The 25381-nt window shown below is 43.9% G+C and overlaps 1 protein-coding gene across 1 annotated transcript in view; it reads right to left on the bottom strand.

Annotated features, from left to right (window-relative positions):
• The window catches only part of LOC138638129 (probable cation-transporting ATPase 13A4), a 285554-nt gene that overhangs the window by 13877 nt on the left and 246296 nt on the right, over positions 1-25381 (bottom strand). The window lies entirely within an intron of this gene.

The following is a 25381-nucleotide window of genomic DNA, read 5'->3' on the forward strand; positions in this document are numbered from 1 at the left end:
CATTCCATGCAAGGATTCAAAACCCAGCTTTAGTCACATTGGGGGTATTTTCAAAGATTACAGATTTGCTGTGGAAATTTCTGCAGGGAAGTCCACAGTGGAAGATCTATGCAATGATACTTCCTAGAGGCCTACAGCAGAATCTTTTTAAGAAAAAAGAACAATAAGGATTACCTGATAGAGTTTATATGTCAGTCTTGGTACATCCCAACCGCCTGTGGTGAAGTTTCATCCCATGTGACCACAACAGCTTATGATTTGCTGTAGCAGTCACATGGGATGAAATGTCACCAGAAATGGTCAGGATACCCAAAGCCAGTATAGAAGCCTTGCAACGACCTGACAATCGTCAAAAGGTGATTTGATTTGTTTTATTTCTTATTCGGTACTTTTATTTTATTTTGCTGAATATTTTAGGATAACCTTGCTAGAACCTTAAAATTCAGCAAAGGTATCATTTATTTATCCGTAACTTGCATTTTTTGCTGCAGATCAGATGGTAATCTGTTAGGCTACACTCACATTAGCGTTTCCCGACGCAGCGTCGGGAAACGCTGCGGCGACGCATGCGTCATGCGCCCCTATATTTAACATGGGGGACGCATGGACATGCGTTGTGCTGCGTTGTGCGACGCATGCGTTTTTTTTGCCGCAAGCGTCGGGCGCAGAAAACGCAACAAGTTGCATTTTTCTTGCGTCCAAATTTCGGCAAAAAACGATGCATGCGTCGCAAAATGCAGCGTTTTTGCGTGCGTTTTGGTGCGTTTTTATTTGCGTTGTGCGTTGCGTCGCCGACGCAGCGGCGCACAACGCAAATGTGAACGTAGCCTTACAGATTGCTGTCTTGTGGATTTTGTCTTCCCAATTGAACTTAAAAGGTAATCTGTCACCATGGTTTCAAACTGTTTATATGTGCATGTAGCTCTTTCAAGTCCAGAAATACCTTTAAATGGCCAGTCCATTCCTCCATTTCTGAGAAATCAGCATTTGGATTGATTTGCCAAGGAAGATAAAGTGCTAATGAAGATCTGAAGCCTTTGTCACTTCACCTCTATTCCTCGTCCGGTGCTGTCAGTCAAGCAGGTGGAGGCGGTGCTGGGCGGGGAACAGATCTGGTGTGACAAATGCGGCGCCCCAGGGTCCTTGTCATCGCAGTAATGTCGCTTTCCTCCCGGGGAGAGTGATGCTATGTTCAGTGCAAGGAAGGATAACTGCATGCACAAACATGCAACACATTTGATACTCCAGGCCACCAGGGGGAGCTTCTGATCCTATTTATTAGGTGACTCCCCATATATATATAACTAGTAGTCTGTAGGGAAAGTTAGTTAGTTGGAAACAAGAACACATGGGCTACTTGCACAGTGAACAAGTCTGTAGGAACATGTTCACACACCACCAAGAATCTTGAAGACACAAAAGAGCATAGTAAAACTAAAAATACTCAGTTTAAAAAAATCACAGTAATCCGCAAGTGCTAGTAAAAAGATGTAAAAACAGGGTATTTGGTTGATAGGTTTTTTGCAAAAAATGTATACTAAGCTGCTCCACCAAACGTCAAGGTATACCCATATAGAGCAGTCCTTACTGATGTATGCAATCCCTATCTGATGTATTTAAAAACCTGATCATCTGTATATTACCTGTGTGAACAGGGTTCAGAGAGGAAATGTCCATGTGGACACGCAGAGTGGAACAGTCTTTGTGCAGATAGCCCACAAGGAGTGGTGGGTAACTCCCTAGTCTTGTAGACACAAGAGAACAATTTGGAAACAGGAACACATGGGCTACTTGCACAGTGAACAAGTCTGTAGGAACATGTTCACACACCACCAAGAATCTTGAAGACACAAAAGAGCATAGTAAAACCAAAAATACTCAGTTTAAAAAAATCACAGTAATCCGCAAGTGCTAGTAAAAAGATGTAAAAACAGGGTATTTGGTTGATAGGTTTTTTGCAAAAAATGTATACTAAGCTGCTCCACCAAACGTCAAGGTATACCCATATAGAGCAGTCCTTACTGATGTATGCAATCCCTATCTGATGTATTTAAAAACCTGATCATCTGTATATTACCTGTGTGAACAGGGTTCAGAGAGGAAATGTCCATGTGGACACGCAGAGTGGAACAGTCTTTGTGCAGATAGCCCACAAGGAGTGGTGGGTAACTCCTTAGTCTTGTAGACACAAGAGAACAATTTGGAAACAGGAACACATGGGCTACTTGCACAGTGAACAAGTCTGTAGGAACATGTTCACACACCACCAAGAATCTTGAAGACACAAAAGAGCATAGTAAAACCAAAAATACTCAGTTTAAAAAAATCACAGTAATCCGCGAGTGCTAGTAAAAAGATGTAAAAACAGGGTATTTGGTTGATAGGTTTTTTGCAAAAAATGTATACTAAGCTGCTCCACCAAACGTCAAGGTATACCCATATAGAGCAGTCCTTACTGATGTATGCAATCCCTATCTGATGTATTTAAAAACCTGATCATCTGTATATTACCTGTGTGAACAGGGTTCAGAGAGGAAATGTCCATGTGGACACGCAGAGTGGAACAGTCTTTGTGCAGATAGCCCACAAGGAGTGGTGGGTAACTCCCTAGTCTTGTAGACACAAGAGAACAATTTGGAAACAGGAACACATGGGCTACTTGCACAGTGAACAAGTCTGTAGGAACATGTTCACACACCACCAAGAATCTTGAAGACACAAAAGAGCATAGTTAAACCAAAAATACTCAGTTTAAAAAAATCACAGTAATCCGCAAGTGCTAGTAAAAAGATGTAAAAACAGGGTATTTGGTTGATAGGTTTTTTGCAAAAAATGTATACTAAGCTGCTCCACCAAACGTCAAGGTATACCCATATAGAGCAGTCCTTACTGATGTATGCAATCCCTATCTGATGTATTTAAAAACCTGATCATCTGTATATTACCTGTGTGAACAGGGTTCAGAGAGGAAATGTCCATGTGGACACGCAGAGTGGAACAGTCTTTGTGCAGATAGCCCACAAGGAGTGGTGGGTAACTCCCTAGTCTTGTAGACACAAGAGAACAATTTGGAAACAGGAACACATGGGCTACTTGCACAGTGAACAAGTCTGTAGGAACATGTTCACACACCACCAAGAATCTTGAAGACACAAAAGAGCATAGTAAAACCAAAAATACTCAGTTTAAAAAAATCACAGTAATCCGCAAGTGCTAGTAAAAAGATGTAAAACAGGGTATTTGGTTGATAGGTTTTTTGCAAAAAATGTATACTAAGCTGCTCCACCAAACGTCAAGGTATACCCATATAGAGCAGTCCTTACTGATGTATGCAATCCCTATCTGATGTATTTAAAAACCTGATCATCTGTATATTACCTGTGTGAACAGGGTTCAGAGAGAAAATGTCCATGTGGACACGCAGAGTGGAACAGTCTTTGTGCAGATAGCCCACAAGGAGTGGTGGGTAACTCCCTAGTCTTGTAGACACAAGAGAACAATTTGGAAACAGGAACACATGGGCTACTTGCACAGTGAACAAGTCTGTAAGAACATGTTCACACACCACCAAGAATCTTGAAGACACAAAAGAGCATAGTAAAACCAAAAATACTCAGTTTAAAAAAATCACAGTAATCCGCAAGTGCTAGTAAAAAGATGTAAAAACAGGGTATTTGGTTGATAGGTTTTTTGCAAAAAATGTATACTAAGCTGCTCCACCAAACGTCAAGGTATACCCATATAGAGCAGTCCTTACTGATGTATGCAATCCCTATCTGATGTATTTAAAAACCTGATCATCTGTATATTACCTGTGTGAACAGGGTTCAGAGAGGAAATGTCCATGTGGACACGCAGAGTGGAACAGTCTTTGTGCAGATAGCCCACAAGGAGTGGTGGGTAACTCCCTAGTCTTGTAGACACAAGAGAACAATTTGGAAACAGGAACACATGGGCTACTTGCACAGTGAACAAGTCTGTAAGAACATGTTCACACACCACCAAGAATCTTGAAGACACAAAAGAGCATAGTAAAACCAAAAATACTCAGTTTAAAAAAATCACAGTAATCCGCAAGTGCTAGTAAAAAGATGTAAAACAGGGTATTTGGTTGATAGGTTTTTTGCAAAAAATGTATACTAAGCTGCTCCACCAAACGTCAAGGTATACCCATATAGAGCAGTCCTTACTGATGTATGCAATCCCTATCTGATGTATTTAAAAACCTGATCATCTGTATATTACCTGTGTGAACAGGGTTCAGAGAGGAAATGTCCATGTGGACACGCAGAGTGGAACAGTCTTTGTGCAGATAGCCCACAAGGAGTGGTGGGTAACTCCCTAGTCTTGTAGACACAAGAGAACAATTTGGAAACAGGAACACATGGGCTACTTGCACAGTGAACAAGTCTGTAGGAACATGTTCACACACCACCAAGAATCTTGAAGACACAAAAGAGCATAGTAAAACCAAAAATACTCAGTTTAAAAAAATCACAGTAATCCGCAAGTGCTAGTAAAAAGATGTAAAAACAGGGTATTTGGTTGATAGGTTTTTTTGCAAAAAATGTATACTAAGCTGCTCCACCAAACGTCAAGGTATACCCATATAGAGCAGTCCTTACTGATGTATGCAATCCCTATCTGATGTATTTAAAAACCTGATCATCTGTATATTACCTGTGTGAACAGGGTTCAGAGAGGAAATGTCCATGTGGACACGCAGAGTGGAACAGTCTTTGTGCAGATAGCCCACAAGGAGTGGTGGGTAACTCCCTAGTCTTGTAGACACAAGAGAACAATTTGGAAACAGGAACACATGGGCTACTTGCACAGTGAACAAGTCTGTAGGAACATGTTCACACACCACCAAGAATCTTGAAGACACAAAAGAGCATAGTAAAACCAAAAATACTCAGTTTAAAAAAATCACAGTAATCCGCAAGTGCTAGTAAAAAGATGTAAAAACAGGGTATTTGGTTGATAGGTTTTTTGCAAAAAATGTATACTAAGCTGCTCCACCAAACGTCAAGGTATACCCATATAGAGCAGTCCTTACTGATGTATGCAATCCCTATCTGATGTATTTAAAAACCTGATCATCTGTATATTACCTGTGTGAACAGGGTTCAGAGAGGAAATGTCCATGTGGACACGCAGAGTGGAACAGTCTTTGTGCAGATAGCCCACAAGGAGTGGTGGGTAACTCCCTAGTCTTGTAGACACAAGAGAACAATTTGGAAACAGGAACACATGGGCTACTTGCACAGTGAACAAGTCTGTAGGAACATGTTCACACACCACCAAGAATCTTGAAGACACAAAAGAGCATAGTAAAACCAAAAATACTCAGTTTAAAAAAATCACAGTAATCCGCAAGTGCTAGTAAAAAGATGTAAAAACAGGGTATTTGGTTGATAGGTTTTTTGCAAAAAATGTATACTAAGCTGCTCCACCAAACGTCAAGGTATACCCATATAGAGCAGTCCTTACTGATGTATGCAATCCCTATCTGATGTATTTAAAAACCTGATCATCTGTATATTACCTGTGTGAACAGGGTTCAGAGAGGAAATGTCCATGTGGACACGCAGAGTGGAACAGTCTTTGTGCAGATAGCCCACAAGGAGTGGTGGGTAACTCCCTAGTCTTGTAGACACAAGAGAACAATTTGGAAACAGGAACACATGGGCTACTTGCACAGTGAACAAGTCTGTAGGAACATGTTCACACACCACCAAGAATCTTGAAGACACAAAAGAGCATAGTAAAACCAAAAATACTCAGTTTAAAAAAATCACAGTAATCCGCAAGTGCTAGTAAAAAGATGTAAAAACAGGGTATTTGGTTGATAGGTTTTTTGCAAAAAATGTATACTAAGCTGCTCCACCAAACGTCAAGGTATACCCATATAGAGCAGTCCTTACTGATGTATGCAATCCCTATCTGATGTATTTAAAAACCTGATCATCTGTATATTACCTGTGTGAACAGGGTTCAGAGAGGAAATGTCCATGTGGACACGCAGAGTGGAACAGTCTTTGTGCAGATAGCCCACAAGGAGTGGTGGGTAACTCCCTAGTCTTGTAGACACAAGAGAACAATTTGGAAACAGGAACACATGGGCTACTTGCACAGTGAACAAGTCTGTAGGAACATGTTCACACACCACCAAGAATCTTGAAGACACAAAAGAGCATAGTAAAACCAAAAATACTCAGTTTAAAAAAATCACAGTAATCCGCAAGTGCTAGTAAAAAGATGTAAAAACAGGGTATTTGGTTGATAGGTTTTTTGCAAAAAATGTATACTAAGCTGCTCCACCAAACGTCAAGGTATACCCATATAGAGCAGTCCTTACTGATGTATGCAATCCCTATCTGATGTATTTAAAAACCTGATCATCTGTATATTACCTGTGTGAACAGGGTTCAGAGAGGAAATGTCCATGTGGACACGCAGAGTGGAACAGTCTTTGTGCAGATAGCCCACAAGGAGTGGTGGGTAACTCCCTAGTCTTGTAGACACAAGAGAACAATTTGGAAACAGGAACACATGGGCTACTTGCACAGTGAACAAGTCTGTAGGAACATGTTCACACACCACCAAGAATCTTGAAGACACAAAAGAGCATAGTAAAACCAAAAATACTCAGTTTAAAAAAATCACAGTAATCCGCAAGTGCTAGTAAAAAGATGTAAAAACAGGGTATTTGGTTGATAGGTTTTTTGCAAAAAATGTATACTAAGCTGCTCCACCAAACGTCAAGGTATACCCATATAGAGCAGTCCTTACTGATGTATGCAATCCCTATCTGATGTATTTAAAAACCTGATCATCTGTATATTACCTGTGTGAACAGGGTTCAGAGAGGAAATGTCCATGTGGACACGCAGAGTGGAACAGTCTTTGTGCAGATAGCCCACAAGGAGTGGTGGGTAACTCCCTAGTCTTGTAGACACAAGAGAACAATTTGGAAACAGGAACACATGGGCTACTTGCACAGTGAACAAGTCTGTAGGAACATGTTCACACACCACCAAGAATCTTGAAGACACAAAAGAGCATAGTAAAACCAAAAATACTCAGTTTAAAAAAATCACAGTAATCCGCAAGTGCTAGTAAAAAGATGTAAAAACAGGGTATTTGGTTGATAGGTTTTTTGCAAAAAATGTATACTAAGCTGCTCCACCAAACGTCAAGGTATACCCATATAGAGCAGTCCTTACTGATGTATGCAATCCCTATCTGATGTATTTAAAAACCTGATCATCTGTATATTACCTGTGTGAACAGGGTTCAGAGAGGAAATGTCCATGTGGACACGCAGAGTGGAACAGTCTTTGTGCAGATAGCCCACAAGGAGTGGTGGGTAACTCCCTAGTCTTGTAGACACAAGAGAACAATTTGGAAACAGGAACACATGGGCTACTTGCACAGTGAACAAGTCTGTAGGAACATGTTCACACACCACCAAGAATCTTGAAGACACAAAAGAGCATAGTAAAACCAAAAATACTCAGTTTAAAAAAATCACAGTAATCCGCAAGTGCTAGTAAAAAGATGTAAAAACAGGGTATTTGGTTGATAGGTTTTTTGCAAAAAATATATACTAAGCTGCTCCACCAAACGTCAAGGTATACCCATATAGAGCAGTCCTTACTGATGTATGCAATCCCTATCTGATGTATTTAAAAACCTGATCATCTGTATATTACCTGTGTGAACAGGGTTCAGAGAGGAAATGTCCATGTGGACACGCAGAGTGGAACAGTCTTTGTGCAGATAGCCCACAAGGAGTGGTGGGTAACTCCCTAGTCTTGTAGACACAAGAGAACAATTTGGAAACAGGAACACATGGGCTACTTGCACAGTGAACAAGTCTGTAGGAACATGTTCACACACCACCAAGAATCTTGAAGACACAAAAGAGCATAGTAAAACCAAAAATACTCAGTTTAAAAAAATCACAGTAATCCGCAAGTGCTAGTAAAAAGATGTAAAAACAGGGTATTTGGTTGATAGGTTTTTTGCAAAAAATGTATACTAAGCTGCTCCACCAAACGTCAAGGTATACCCATATAGAGCAGTCCTTACTGATGTATGCAATCCCTATCTGATGTATTTAAAAACCTGATCATCTGTATATTACCTGTGTGAACAAGGTTCAGAGAGGAAATGTCCATGTGGACACGCAGAGTGGAACAGTCTTTGTGCAGATAGCCCACAAGGGGTGGTGGGTAACTCCCTAGTCTTGTAGACACAAGAGAACAATTTGGAAACAGGAACACATGGGCTACTTGCACAGTGAACAAGTCTGTAGGAACATGTTCACACTGTTAGGACTGGCGGAACGCACCAAGAGAGATGTAATGGATGCGTTCGCAGTCCGGGGTCCACCGTGCAGGTGAAACCTGCTGCTAGGACATGACAGACGATATGGCGGTACTCATAAGTATACTCGCGTGGGTTAAACCTCACCCAGCGTGAAGAAAGCGATCCTGTTGCGTCACAGGATCGCGGTACCGCACATAGAGCGCGAGCAAGTGGTCAGCGAACTAGACCCCAACAGGGATAGTAGTCCGATTAGACCCTTGCTGGCACTACACCACAACTGGGTGTGAAAAGTATATACAATAGAGGCACCGAAGTGCAAACTGTGCCGTGCTGGCAGGCACCACTAAGTACCCAGACATGGGTCAGGAAGCGCACACAGGCGCGTGGCGCCGCACTGGCGGTCACAGCAGAGGACGCTGACACGTGTGTGACACGTTGAGTGTTAAGTCGGGCGCTAGATAGCAGCCATACACCATACGCGAACAATCATACAGTAGGGTAGGGGTATTTAAAGGACGACTTGCACTCACAACAAACACACGTATAAAGTTGTACACTAGTGCATGGCCGTGCGGTCATGCGCAGTTCATATAGCTGCAGGACAGGAAGCGGCCACAGAAACTTTGCCCTTCCAAGACCTGCCAAGAGGACCAATAGAATGCGCTGCAGAGTCTGAGCACATGACCCTCGATCTCCAACGGGAGATCTTGCCCTGGGCATGCTCAGTGTGCGCAGACAAGGACTTAGTCCCAGAGAAGTCCACTCGCTGCTGACCAGTATTGGCTTTAAAGGCAGAAGCTGGAGAAGCAGCAGTAACTCTTCTCACAGAGTCAGACTGAGCGAGACGCTGGGATCGACGTCCCTGCTGAGCAGGCTCCACTGCGGCTGGAGGAGAATGGGAGACCGCAGCGGAGACGGATCGAGATTCCCCCTGTGCAGCAGAGGAAACTCGACTCCTAACATTACCCCCCCTCCTAGGGCCCCCCCCTCCTTGGGCCTCGCTACGTTCGAAGGCAGCAATGAGCTGTGGGGCCCAAATGTTTTCAGCAGGCTCCCATGACCTGTTCTCTGGACCATAACCCTTCCAATCCACCAGATAGAACTTTTTGCCGCGTACCACCTTACACCCCAAAATAGCGTTCACCTCGTAATCGTCCGTAGACGAACCCGATGTCCCGGCAGATGACTCGGAAAACCGGGACATGTATACGGGTTTCAAGAGGGACACATGAAAGGTGTCGGTGATACCCAAGCGTGGAGGAAGAGCCATGCGGTAGACCACAGGATTAACCTGTTCAAGAACATTGAAGGGACCCAAGTAGCGAGGAGCAAACTTAGTGGACTCAACTCGCAGCCTGATGTTACGGGCGGAGAGCCACACCAAGTCGCCAGGGACAAAAGTCGGAGCAGGGCGCCGATGAACATCGGCGGAGGACCTCATTCTCTCCTTGGAGGCCCGAATGGCATCCTGCGTGCGATCCCAAATGTCCCGTGCCTCCACAGCCCAGTCTGCCACCCTGGGATCAGCGGAAGACACAGGCATGGGCACTGGAACACGCGGATGCTGGCCGTAATTTAAGAGGAATGGAGTCTGACCGGTGGAGTCGGCTACGGCATTGTTAAGTGCAAACTCTGCCCACGGTAGCAAGGATGCCCAGTCATCCTGTCTGGCAGAAACAAAATGTCGCAGATATGTGACCAAGGTCTGGTTGGCCCTTTCTACCAACCCATTCGTCTCGGGATGATATGCCGAAGAGAGATTTAACTCAATACTGAGTAAACGACATAGCTCCCTCCAGAATCGAGACGCAAACTGGGGACCCCGGTCACTAACAATTTTGTCTGGCATACCGTGTAAGCGAAAGATATGCTTGATAAACAAGACAGCCAACGCCCGTGCAGATGGTAGCCGTGGAAGAGGCACCAAATGCACTATTTTGGAGAAATGGTCGGTGATCACCCAGATAATGGTGCAATTACGAGACTTGGGTAAGCCCACCACAAAGTCCATCCCGACCATCTCCCAGGGCCTGTCAGCCACGGGCAGAGGGTAAAGCAAACCAGCTGGCCGTTGCCGAGGAGTCTTGTTCCTGGCGCAAGAGACACACGCCCGAACGTACTCCGCGACATCACGAGCCATATGCGGCCACCAGTATGTCCTCGCCAGTAACTCAGATGTCCTTTTAGTACCAAAATGTCCACCCACCCTGGATGAGTGCGCCCAAGAGAGAACCTCCGGCCGCAAACTAGATGGAACAAAAGTCTTGCCCGGGGGCACAGACTCCAGTGAAACCGGGGCCACGGTTCTCAAACTCTCGGTGGGGACAATAAGCCGAGGCTCCTCCTCCTCCTCCGCAGATGACACAACGGAGCGAGAGGGAGCATCGGCCCGAATGTTATTCTCCCCAGAAAGGAAATGGAGGGTGAAATGAAACCGGGAGAAGAACAAGGACCATCTGGCCTGGCGAGAATTCAACCGCTGAGCTGTCTGCAGATACACCAAATTTTTGTGATCTGTGAAGACTTGGAAGGGAAAACGTGCTCCCTCCAAGAGATGTCTCCACTCCGAGAAAGCCAACTTCATGGCTAGCAACTCCCTGTCCCCGATAGAATAATTCCTCTCTGCTGGTGCGAAGGTCTTGGAGAAAAAGAAGCAAGGATGCTTCCGACCTTGAGCATCCTTTTGGAAGAGGACTGCTCCAGCACCAACAGAAGAGGCATCCACCTCCATGATAAATGGCTTATCAACATCGGGGCGATGAAGTATGGGAGCGCTAGCAAAGTGTGACTTTATAGAGATAAAGGCCTTGGAGACCTCCTCAGACCACAATTTAGGATTTGCCCCCTTCTTGGTGAGGGCAACCAAGGGAGCTACCAAAGTTGAGAAATGCGGGATGAACTGGCGATAATAATTGATGAACCCCATAAAGCGCTGCACCGCTTTAAGAGAGTGAGGTTCCTGCCAGTCCATCACAGCCTGTAGTTTGGCAGGATCCATAGCCAATCCCTGGGCTGAGATGATGTAGCCTAGGAAAGGTAAGGACTCCTGCTCAAACATGCACTTCTCCAACTTGGCATAAAGGGAGTTTGCCCGTAGGAGGTCGAAGACTTTGCAAACATCTCTCCGGTGGGAGTCAATATCTGGAGAGTAGATGAGAATATCATCCAGATAGACTACGACCGAGGTGGAAAGCATATCCCGGAAGATATCGTTCACAAAGTCTTGGAAAACGGCTGGGGCATTACAGAGCCCAAAGGGCATCACCAGATATTCATAGTGCCCATCCCTGGTGTTAAAAGCCGTCTTCCATTCGTCCCCCTCACGGATGCGAATCAGGTTGTAAGCACCCCGCAGATCTAATTTAGTAAATACCCTTGCTCCCCGAAGCCTATCGAACAGTTCAGATATCAAAGGCAAAGGGTATTTATTCTTAACGGTGATGGCGTTAAGACCCCTGTAGTCTATGCATGGACGCAATTCCCCACTCTTCTTCTGCACGAAGAAGAATCCTGCCCCAGCAGGTGACACTGACTTCCTGATGAACCCTCTTGCCAGATTTTCCTGTATGTACTGTGACATTGCCTCCGTCTCCGGGAGAGATAGCGGATAGACTCGACCCCGGGGAGGCTCAGCACCAGGCAAGAGGTCAATAGGACAGTCATAGGGGCGATGGGACGGAAGGGTCTCCGCCGCCTTTTTGGAGAATACGTCTGCATATGACCAATACTGCTTGGGGAGAGAGGATAGATCTGAGGATACCTCAGTAGTAGCAACCTGAACGCACTCCCTCTGACACCTACCCCCACAAGATTCACCCCAACCCAGAATTCTGCCTGAGGACCACTCGATATGAGGAGAGTGGTACCGTAGCCAAGGTATTCCCAACAGGATCTCATCAATTCCTTCCGGAATGACGAGCAGAGAAATTATCTCCTGATGAGATGGCGACATGGACAGAGTAAAAGGGATGGTCTGGTGTGTTATCTGTGAGGGCAATGTCGACCCATTCACCACTCGCACCGTTACTGGTTGAGCAAGCATAACCAAGGGTATTGCGTGACGTTGGGCGAAGGCAGAAGACATAAAGTTGCCCTCCGCCCCAGAATCCACGCAGAGCTCTACCGAGTGGGAAAATGAGCCAATAGTAATTGTCCCCTTAAAGGACAACTTAGAGGCAAACGTCGCCGTGTCTAGTGTACCTCCACCAACTACCACTAGACGCTGACGTTTCCTCGACCGCTGAGGACATCTGGTGGCTAGATGTCCTGACTGCTGGCAAACATGACAGACCCTGAGTGCACAAGCGGTCCGGGACTTAGATCCTGCTTGTGACACCTCCCTGGCCTCATGTGACTCAGGAACCAGGACTGGAAATTCAAGAGGTTTGGCAAAAGTAGGAGCCAGCCGAAACCTCTGCCTACACTGGGCTCGCTCTAACCTCCGCTCGTTAAAACGGAGGTCAATTCGAGTGGAGACAGTTATTAACTCCTCCAGTGTGGCAGGAATCTCCCTAGTGGCCAGAGCGTCCTTTACGTGGTCAGCCAAGCCCCTCCAAAATATGGGGATAAGAGCTTTATCCGACCAATCCAGCTCAGATGCTAAGGTGCGGAATTGGACGGCAAAATGACTGACCAAGGACTCACCCTGAGTTAATGCCAGCAATTGGAGCGCAGTATCATGGGTGACTTGAGGTCCTAAAAAGACCTGTTTCAGAGCGCTCAGAAACAGCGGAGCACTCTGCACCACATGATCGCCACGCTCCCACAGCGGCGTAGCCCATTCCAACGCCCTGTCCGACAATAGAGACAAAATAAATCCCACCTTAGCCCGCTCTGTGGGAAAACGTGTAGCCAGGAGCTCGAGATGAATAGAGCACTGACTCACAAATCCCCTACAAAACTTGCTATCACCAGAAAATTTTTCTGGCAGCGGGAGGTGAGATAATGTCGGAACAGGGGTGGCAATGGACATAGTAGCTGCAGCCACGCTGGCAGCCTGTACAGCTACTGCAGTAACATCCACAGCTGAGGTCGCGCTCTCGAGAGCCGCCAACCTACTCTCCAGCTGCTGGATATGCCGCAGAGATTGCTGTATGTCTGTCATCACTAGCCAGACCCTGGCGCTAGTGTAATGTTAGGACTGGCGGAACGCACCAAGAGAGATGTAATGGATGCGTTCGCAGTCCGGGGTCCACCGTGCAGGTGAAACCTGCTGCTAGGACATGACAGACGATATGGCGGTACTCATAAGTATACTCGCGTGGGTTAAACCTCACCCAGCATGAAGAAAGCGATCCTGTTGCATCACAGGATCGCGGTACCGCACATAGAGCGCGAGCAAGTGGTCAGCGAACTAGACCCCAACAGGGATAGTAGTCCGATTAGACCCTTGCTGGCACTACACCACAACTGGGTGTGAAAAGTATATACAATAGAGGCACCGAAGTGCAAACTGTGCCGTGCTGGCAGGCACCATTAAGTACCCAGACATGGGTCAGGAAGCGCACACAGGCGCGTGGCGCCGCACTGGCGGTCACAGCAGAGGACGCTGACACGTGTGTGACACGTTGAGTGTTAAGTCGGGCGCTAGATAGCAGCCATACACCATACGCGAACAATCATACAGTAGGGTAGGGGTATTTAAAGGACGACTTGCACTCACAACAAACACACGTATAAAGTTGTACACTAGCGCATGGCCGTGCGGTCATGCGCAGTTTATATAGCTGCAGGACAGGAAGCGGCCACAGAAACTTTGCCCTTCCAAGACCTGCCAAGAGGACCAATAGAATGCGCTGCAGAGTCTGAGCACATGACCCTCAATCTCCAACGGGAGATCTTGCCCTGGGCATGCTCAGTGTGCGCAGACAAGGACTTAGTCCCAGAGAAGTACACTCGCTGCTGACCAGTATTGGCTTTAAAGGCAGAAGCTGGAGAAGCAGCAGTAACTCTTCTCACAGAGTCAGACTGAGCGAGACGCTGGGATCGACGTCCCTGCTGAGCAGGCTCCACTGCGGCTGGAGGAGAATGGGAGACCGCAGCGGAGACGGATCGAGATTCCCCCTGTGCAGCAGAGGAAACTCGACTCCTAACACACACACCACCAAGAATCTTGAAGACACAAAAGAGCATAGTAAAACCAAAAATACTCAGTTTAAAAAAATCACAGTAATCCGCAAGTGCTAGTAAAAAGATGTAAAAACAGGGTATTTGGTTGATAGGTTTTTTGCAAAAAATGTATACTAAGCTGCTCCACCAAACGTCAAGGTATACCCATATAGAGCAGTCCTTACTGATGTATGCAATCCCTATCTGATGTATTTAAAAACCTGATCATCTGTATATTACCTGTGTGAACAGGGTTCAGAGAGGAAATGTCCATGTGGACACGCAGAGTGGAACAGTCTTTGTGCAGATAGCCCACAAGGAGTGGTGGGTAACTCCCTAGTCTTGTAGACACAAGAGAACAATTTGGAAACAGGAACACATGGGCTACTTGCACAGTGAACAAGTCTGTAGGAACATGTTCACACACCACCAAGAATCTTGAAGACACAAAAGAGCATAGTAAAACCAAAAATACTCAGTTTAAAAAAATCACAGTAATCCGCAAGTGCTAGTAAAAAGATGTAAAAACAGGGTATTTGGTTGATAGGTTTTTTGCAAAAAATGTATACTAAGCTGCTCCACCAAACGTCAAGGTATACCCATATAGAGCAGTCCTTACTGATGTATGCAATCCCTATCTGATGTATTTAAAAACCTGATCATCTGTATATTACCTGTGTGAACAGGGTTCAGAGAGGAAATGTCCATGTGGACACGCAGAGTGGAACAGTCTTTGTGCAGATAGCCCACAAGGAGTGGTGGGTAACTCCCTAGTCTTGTAGACACAAGAGAACAATTTGGAAACAGGAACACATGGGCTACTTGCACAGTGAACAAGTCTGTAGGAACATGTTCACACACCACCAAGAATCTTGAAGACACAAAAGAGCATAGTAAAACCAAAAATACTCAGTTTAAAAAAATCACAGTAATCCGCAAGTGCTAGTAAAAAGATGTAAAAACAGGGTATTTGGTTGATAGGTTTTTTGCAAAAAATGTATACTAAGCTGCTCCACCAAACGTCAAGGTATACCCATATAGAGCAGTCCTTACTGATGTATGCAATCCCTATCTGATGTATTTAAAAACCTGATCATCTGTATATTACCTGTGTGAACAGGGTTCAGAGAGGAAATGTCCATGTGGACACGCAGAGTGGAACAGTCTTTGTGCAGATAGCCCACAAGGAGTGGTGGGTAACTCCCTAGTCTTGTAGACACAAGAGAACAATTTGGAAACAGGAACACATGGGCTACTTGCACAGTGAACAAGTCTGTAGGAACATGTTCACACACCACCAAGAATCTTGAAGACACAAAAGAGCATAGTAAAACCAAAAATACTCAGTTTAAAAAAATCACAGTAATCCGCAAGTGCTAGTAAAAAGATGTAAAAACAGGGTATTTGGTTGATAGGTTTTTTGCAAAAAATGTATACTAAGCTGCTCCACCAAACGTCAAGGTATACCCATATAGAGCAGTCCTTACTGATGTATGCAATCCCTATCTGATGTATTTAAAAACCTGATCATCTGTATATTACCTGTGTGAACAGGGTTCAGAGAGGACATGTCCATGTGGACACGCAGAGTGGAACAGTCTTTGTGCAGATAGCCCACAAGGAGTGGTGGGTAACTCCCTAGTCTTGTAGACACAAGAGAACAATTTGGAAACAGGAACACATGGGCTACTTGCACAGTGAGCAAGTCTGTAGGAACATGTTCACACACCACCAAGAATCTTGAAGACACAAAAGAGCATAGTAAAACCAAAAATACTCAGTTTAAAAAAATCACAGTAATCCGCAAGTGCTAGTAAAAAGATGTAAAAACAGGGTATTTGGTTGATAGGTTTTTTGCAAAAAATGTATACTAAGCTGCTCCACCAAACGTCAAGGTATACCCATATAGAGCAGTCCTTACTGATGTATGCAATCCCTATCTGATGTATTTAAAAACCTGATCATCTGTATATTACCTGTGTGAACAGGGTTCAGAGAGGAAATGTCCATGTGGACACGCAGAGTGGAACAGTCTTTGTGCAGATAGCCCACAAGGAGTGGTGGGTAACTCCCTAGTCTTGTAGACACAAGAGAACAATTTGGAAACAGGAACACATGGGCTACTTGCACAGTGAACAAGTCTGTAGGAACATGTTCACACACCACCAAGAATCTTGAAGACACAAAAGAGCATAGTAAAACCAAAAATACTCAGTTTAAAAAAATCACAGTAATCCGCAAGTGCTAGTAAAAAGATGTAAAAACAGGGTATTTGGTTGATAGGTTTTTTGCAAAAAATGTATACTAAGCTGCTCCACCAAACGTCAAGGTATACCCATATAGAGCAGTCCTTACTGATGTATGCAATCCCTATCTGATGTATTTAAAAACCTGATCATCTGTATATTACCTGTGTGAACAGGGTTCAGAGAGGAAATGTCCATGTGGACACGCAGAGTGGAACAGTCTTTGTGCAGATAGCCCACAAGGAGTGGTGGGTAACTCCCTAGTCTTGTAGACACAAGAGAACAATTTGGAAACAGGAACACATGGGCTACTTGCACAGTGAACAAGTCTGTAGGAACATGTTCACACACCACCAAGAATCTTGAAGACACAAAAGAGCATAGTAAAACCAAAAATACTCAGTTTAAAAAAATCACAGTAATCCGCAAGTGCTAGTAAAAAGATGTAAAAACAGGGTATTTGGTTGATAGGTTTTTTGCAAAAAATGTATACTAAGCTGCTCCACCAAACGTCAAGGTATACCCATATAGAGCAGTCCTTACTGATGTATGCAATCCCTATCTGATGTATTTAAAAACCTGATCATCTGTATATTACCTGTGTGAACAGGGTTCAGAGAGGAAATGTCCATGTGGACACGCAGAGTGGAACAGTCTTTGTGCAGATAGCCCACAAGGAGTGGTGGGTAACTCCCTAGTCTTGTAGACACAAGAGAACAATTTGGAAACAGGAACACATGGGCTACTTGCACAGTGAACAAGTCTGTAGGAACATGTTCACACACCACCAAGAATCTTGAAGACACAAAAGAGCATAGTAAAACCAAAAATACTCAGTTTAAAAAAATCACAGTAATCCGCAAGTGCTAGTAAAAAGATGTAAAAACAGGGTATTTGGTTGATAGGTTTTTTGCAAAAAATGTATACTAAGCTGCTCCACCAAACGTCAAGGTATACCCATATAGAGCAGTCCTTACTGATGTATGCAATCCCTATCTGATGTATTTAAAAACCTGATCATCTGTATATTACCTGTGTGAACAGGGTTCAGAGAGGAAATGTCCATGTGGACACGCAGAGTGGAACAGTCTTTGTGCAGATAGCCCACAAGGAGTGGTGGGTAACTCCCTAGTCTTGTAGACACAAGAGAACAATTTGGAAACAGGAACACATGGGCTACTTGCACAGTGAACAAGTCTGTAGGAACATGTTCACACACCACCAAGAATCTTGAAGACACAAAAGAGCATAGTAAAACCAAAAATACTCAGTTTAAAAAAATCACAGTAATCCGCAAGTGCTAGTAAAAAGATGTAAAACAGGGTATTTGGTTGATAGGTTTTTTGCAAAAAATGTATACTAAGCTGCTCCACCAAACGTCAAGGTATACCCATATAGAGCAGTCCTTACTGATGTATGCAATCCCTATCTGATGTATTTAAAAACCTGATCATCTGTATATTACCTGTGTGAACAGGGTTCAGAGAGGAAATGTCCATGTGGACACGCAGAGTGGAACAGTCTTTGTGCAGATAGCCCACAAGGAGTGGTGGGTAACTCCCTAGTCTTGTAGACACAAGAGAACAATTTGGAAACAGGAACACATGGGCTACTTGCACAGTGAACAAGTCTGTAGGAACATGTTCACACACCACCAAGAATCTTGAAGACACAAAAGAGCATAGTAAAACCAAAAATACTCAGTTTAAAAAAATCACAGTAATCCGCAAGTGCTAGTAAAAAGATGTAAAAACAGGGTATTTGGTTGATAGGTTTTTTGCAAAAAATGTATACTAAGCTGCTCCACCAAACGTCAAGGTATACCCATATAGAGCAGTCCTTACTGATGTATGCAATCCCTATCTGATGTATTTAAAAACCTGATCATCTGTATATTACCTGTGTGAACAGGGTTCAGAGAGGAAATGTCCATGTGGACACGCAGAGTGGAACAGTCTTTGTGCAGATAGCCCACAAGGAGTGGTGGGTAACTCCCTAGTCTTGTAGACACAAGAGAACAATTTGGAAACAGGAACACATGGGCTACTTGCACAGTGAACAAGTCTGTAGGAACATGTTCACACACCACCAAGAATCTTGAAGACACAAAAGAGCATAGTAAAACCAAAAATACTCAGTTTAAAAAAATCACAGTAATCCGCAAGTGCTAGTAAAAAGATGTAAAAACAGGGTATTTGGTTGATAGGTTTTTTGCAAAAAATGTATACTAAGCTGCTCCACCAAACGTCAAGGTATACCCATATAGAGCAGTCCTTACTGATGTATGCAATCCCTATCTGATGTATTTAAAAACCTGATCATCTGTATATTACCTGTGTGAACAGGGTTCAGAGAGGAAATGTCCATGTGGACACGCAGAGTGGAACAGTCTTTGTGCAGATAGCCCACAAGGAGTGGTGGGTAACTCCCTAGTCTTGTAGACACAAGAGAACAATTTGGAAACAGGAACACATGGGCTACTTGCACAGTGAACAAGTCTGTAGGAACATGTTCACACACCACCAAGAATCTTGAAGACACAAAAGAGCATAGTAAAACCAAAAATACTCAGTTTAAAAAAATCACAGTAATCCGCAAGTGCTAGTAAAAAGATGTAAAAACAGGGTATTTGGTTGATAGGTTTTTTGCAAAAAATGTATACTAAGCTGCTCCACCAAACGTCAAGGTATACCCATATAGAGCAGTCCTTACTGATGTATGCAATCCCTATCTGATGTATTTAAAAACCTGATCATCTGTATATTACCTGTGTGAACAGGGTTCAGAGAGGAAATGTCCATGTGGACACGCAGAGTGGAACAGTCTTTGTGCAGATAGCCCACAAGGAGTGGTGGGTAACTCCCTAGTCTTGTAGACACAAGAGAACAATTTGGAAACAGGAACACATGGGCTACTTGCACAGTGAACAAGTCTGTAGGAACATGTTCACACACCACCAAGAATCTTGAAGACACAAAAGAGCATAGTAAAACCAAAAATACTCAGTTTAAAAAAATCACAGTAATCCGCAAGTGCTAGTAAAAAGATGTAAAAACAGGGTATTTGGTTGATAGGTTTTTTGCAAAAAATGTATACTAAGCTGCTCCACCAAACGTCAAGGTATACCCATATAGAGCAGTCCTTACTGATGTATGCAATCCCTATCTGATGTATTTAAAAACCTGATCATCTGTATATTACCTGTGTGAACAGGGTTCAGAGAGGAAATGTCCATGTGGACACGCAGAGTGGAACAGTCTTTGTGCAGATAGCCCACAAGGAGTGGTGGGTAACTCCCTAGTCTTGTAGACACAAGAGAACAATTTGGAAACAGGAACACATGGGCTACTTGCACAGTGAACAAGTCTGTAGGAACATGTTCACACACCACCAAGAATCTTGAAGACACAAAAGAGCATAGTAAAACCAAAAATACTCAGTTTAAAAAAATCACAGTAATCCGCAAGTGCTAGTAAAAAGATGTAAAAACAGGGTATTTGGTTGATAGGTTTTTTGCAAAAAATGTATACTAAGCTGCTCCACCAAACGTCAAGGTATACCCATATAGAGCAGTCCTTACTGATGTATGCAATCCCTATCTGATGTATTTAAAAACCTGATCATCTGTATATTACCTGTGTGAACAGGGTTCAGAGAGGACATGTCCATGTGGACACGCAGAGTGGAACAGTCTTTGTGCAGATAGCCCACAAGGAGTGGTGGGTAACTCCCTAGTCTTGTAGACACAAGAGAACAATTTGGAAACAGGAACACATGGGCTACTTGCACAGTGAACAAGTCTGTAGGAACATGTTCACACACCACCAAGAATCTTGAAGACACAAAAGAGCATAGTAAAACCAAAAATACTCAGTTTAAAAAAATCACAGTAATCCGCAAGTGCTAGTAAAAAGATGTAAAAACAGGGTATTTGGTTGATAGGTTTTTTGCAAAAAATGTATACTAAGCTGCTCCACCAAACGTCAAGGTATACCCATATAGAGCAGTCCTTACTGATGTATGCAATCCCTATCTGATGTATTTAAAAACCTGATCATCTGTATATTACCTGTGTGAACAGGGTTCAGAGAGGAAATGTCCATGTGGACACGCAGAGTGGAACAGTCTTTGTGCAGATAGCCCACAAGGAGTGGTGGGTAACTCCCTAGTCTTGTAGACACAAGAGAACAATTTGGAAACAGGAACACATGGGCTACTTGCACAGTGAACAAGTCTGTAGGAACATGTTCACACACCACCAAGAATCTTGAAGACACAAAAGAGCATAGTAAAACCAAAAATACTCAGTTTAAAAAAATCACAGTAATCCGCAAGTGCTAGTAAAAAGATGTAAAAACAGGGTATTTGGTTGATAGGTTTTTTGCAAAAAATGTATACTAAGCTGCTCCACCAAACGTCAAGGTATACCCATATAGAGCAGTCCTTACTGATGTATGCAATCCCTATCTGATGTATTTAAAAACCTGATCATCTGTATATTACCTGTGTGAACAGGGTTCAGAGAGGAAATGTCCATGTGGACACGCAGAGTGGAACAGTCTTTGTGCAGATAGCCCACAAGGAGTGGTGGGTAACTCCCTAGTCTTGTAGACACAAGAGAACAATTTGGAAACAGGAACACATGGGCTACTTGCACAGTGAACAAGTCTGTAGGAACATGTTCACACACCACCAAGAATCTTGAAGACACAAAAGAGCATAGTAAAACCAAAAATACTCAGTTTAAAAAAATCACAGTAATCCGCAAGTGCTAGTAAAAAGATGTAAAAACAGGGTATTTGGTTGATAGGTTTTTTGCAAAAAATGTATACTAAGCTGCTCCACCAAACGTCAAGGTATACCCATATAGAGCAGTCCTTACTGATGTATGCAATCCCTATCTGATGTATTTAAAAACCTGATCATCTGTATATTACCTGTGTGAACAGGGTTCAGAGAGGAAATGTCCATGTGGACACGCAGAGTGGAACAGTCTTTGTGCAGATAGCCCACAAGGAGTGGTGGGTAACTCCCTAGTCTTGTAGACACAAGAGAACAATTTGGAAACAGGAACACATGGGCTACTTGCACAGTGAACAAGTCTGTAGGAACATGTTCACACACCACCAAGAATCTTGAAGACACAAAAGAGCATAGTAAAACCAAAAATACTCAGTTTAAAAAAATCACAGTAATCCGCAAGTGCTAGTAAAAAGATGTAAAAACAGGGTATTTGGTTGATAGGTTTTTTGCAAAAAATGTATACTAAGCTGCTCCACCAAACGTCAAGGTATACCCATATAGAGCAGTCCTTACTGATGTATGCAATCCCTATCTGATGTATTTAAAAACCTGATCATCTGTATATTACCTGTGTGAACAGGGTTCAGAGAGGAAATGTCCATGTGGACACGCAGAGTGGAACAGTCTTTGTGCAGATAGCCCACAAGGAGTGGTGGGTAACTCCCTAGTCTTGTAGACACAAGAGAACAATTTGGAAACAGGAACACATGGGCTACTTGCACAGTGAACAAGTCTGTAGGAACATGTTCACACACCACCAAGAATCTTGAAGACACAAAAGAGCATAGTAAAACCAAAAATACTCAGTTTAAAAAAATCACAGTAATCCGCAAGTGCTAGTAAAAAGATGTAAAAACAGGGTATTTGGTTGATAGGTTTTTTGCAAAAAATGTATACTAAGCTGCTCCACCAAACGTCAAGGTATACCCATATAGAGCAGTCCTTACTGATGTATGCAATCCCTATCTGATGTATTTAAAAACCTGATCATCTGTATATTACCTGTGTGAACAGGGTTCAGAGAGGAAATGTCCATGTGGACACGCAGAGTGGAACAGTCTTTGTGCAGATAGCCCACAAGGAGTGGTGGGTAACTCCCTAGTCTTGTAGACACAAGAGAACAATTTGGAAACAGGAACACATGGGCTACTTGCACAGTGAACAAGTCTGTAGGAACATGTTCACACACCACCAAGAATCTTGAAGACACAAAAGAGCATAGTAAAACCAAAAATACTCAGTTTAAAAAAATCACAGTAATCCGCAAGTGCTAGTAAAAAGATGTAAAAACAGGGTATTTGGTTGATAGGTTTTTTGCAAAAAATGTATACTAAGCTGCTCCACCAAACGTCAAGGTATACCCATATAGAGCAGTCCTTACTGATGTATGCAATCCCTATCTGATGTATTTAAAAACCTGATCATCTGTATATTACCTGTGTGAACAGGGTTCAGAGAGGAAATGTCCATGTGGACACGCAGAGTGGAACAGTCTTTGTGCAGATAGCCCACAAGGAGTGGTGGGTAACTCCCTAGTCTTGTAGACACAAGAGAACAATTTGGAAACAGGAACACATGGGCTACTTGCACAGTGAACAAGTCTGTAGGAACATGTTCACACACCACCAAGAATCTTGAAGACACAAAAGAGCATAGTTAAACCAAAAATGCTCAGTTTAAAAAAATCACAGTAATCCGCAAGTGCTAGTAAAAAGATGTAAAAACAGGGTATTTGGTTGATAGGTTTTTTGCAAAAAATGTATACTAAGCTGCTCCACCAAACGTCAAGGTATACCCATATAGAGCAGTCCTTACTGATGTATGCAATCCCTATCTGATGTATTTAAAAACCTGATCATCTGTATATTACCTGTGTGAACAAGGTTCAGAGAGGAAATGTCCATGTGGACACGCAGAGTGGAACAGTCTTTGTGCAGATAGCCCACAAGGAGTGGTGGGTAACTCCCTAGTCTTGTAGACACAAGAGAACAATTTGGAAACAGGAACACATGGGCTACTTGCACAGTGAACAAGTCTGTAGGAACATGTTCACACACCACCAAGAATCTTGAAGACACAAAAGAGCATAGTAAAACCAAAAATACTCAGTTTAAAAAAAACTTAAAAAAAAGTTAGTTAGTTCCAGACATCAGTCTGAGGAGGACAGAGGGTCCACGGAGCTGTGAATGCCGTCAGAGCTGCAGCTACCAGAAAGGGACATTTTGAATGCAGAACTGTGTTGCAGCGGGCATGAGGGAAGGCAAAGGAGAGGATACCAGAAGGGGATCAGCCCCGAACAGGCTGCCTCCTTCTGAGGCGCAGAACACGGGTAGCCGAAACACTGAGGTAGTAAGGACCTCTACGCCTTACTTCAGAGACAGGCAGGACAGCTAATTGCACGTTACCTGTCCGCACCAACACCCAGGAGGCACAGTGACACCCAACAAACAAAGCCGGGTTATAAACAGGCTCAAGTCACCAGTCATACGGGTTTTTTGTCCTATCCTCTAAGGGGGACAGAGAGAGAGACACTACATCTGCGAGGACCTTATTTGAAGCTTATGCAGTAAGGGACTACACCACTACAGCACAAGGGAAGGCTATTGATTTCCACCTGGACAAGGGGACTCTGGACTTGCCTTTGAACCGGCCGGACTCTGCCTGCCCTGTGGTCTGGTACCCTGGACTGTGGATGCTGAAATCTTCAGTAAAGGTAAAGAGACTGCAAACTTGTGTCCTCTTTCTTCACTGCGCCATTCACCATTCACCATCTACACACTGGGAAGCCCTGGGGATATACTTCACCTGTGGAAAGGTATACCATCTAGCTGCCATAACATCACCCCAGCAGACCCCTTAAAGCAGCATCGGTCACCCTGGCGTCACGATCACAAACTTTATCCCTTTAAAGACCTTCCCCTTTTATATGGATGTCCCAGGGCCACGAACTGGGTCAGCCACCGTGACATCCCCCCGGTGAACCGCAGGACCCGGAACCGAGTAACCCCTTGCCCTGACGGGGCGCTTCACAAAGGCTTCAGATCTACAATAACTCTTTAGCCTCATTTGTATATTAATTTAAACACTCATTTCTCAGTAATGGAATGGAAAAACAAATTGAATATGTAAAGGCATCGCTGGACTTGTATTTGGGAGAGCTACATGTTCACATCAGGGGAGAGGATCCTGCTTACAGATTCCTTTTCATGGGGGGGGGGAGTTCTGCAATAAAATCACAACAGAAATTGACATGACAGACTAAAACGATATCTGGGCTTTAGGCTGTGTGCCTATGTTGCGTTTTTTATGCATTTCTGCTGCGTTTTTTGTTGCAGCGGAAACGCATAAAAACACTTAAAAACCGCATTCCCATGCGATCCTATGGGATTCCGCAGTTGCTGTGCCCATGCTGTGGATTTTCCCGCTGCAGAATCGCATAGCGGTAAAATCCGCAGCATGTTCATTATTTCTGCGGAATCGCGGTGATTCCGCAGCCATAGGATTGCATTGAAATGCTCACTTTACGCATGTGGCTATGCCCACCATGTGTAAAGTGAACACTTCGTGTGCGAATGTACCCGGGTCTGGAAGAGAGGAGACTCTCCTCCAGGCCCTTGGGAACCATATTTCTGTAAAGAAAAAAGAACTAAAATAAAAAATAGGGATATACTTACCTTCTGATGGCCCCCGGAGTCCTCTCAGCGGTCCAGGCGGCGGCGTCCGGTCCCAAGGATGCATTGCGCGAATCACCTGAGATGACTTCGCGGTCACGCGACCATGACGTCACAAAGTTCCTTCGAGCAAAGCATCCCTGGGAATGGAACATTCGCCACTGAGGAGATCGGGGGGCGTCGGAAGGAGAGAATAACCATATTTTTTATTTTTTT

Source organism: Ranitomeya imitator, chromosome 5 (assembly GCF_032444005.1).
Source record: "Ranitomeya imitator isolate aRanImi1 chromosome 5, aRanImi1.pri, whole genome shotgun sequence".
NCBI lineage: Eukaryota > Metazoa > Chordata > Amphibia > Anura > Dendrobatidae > Ranitomeya > Ranitomeya imitator.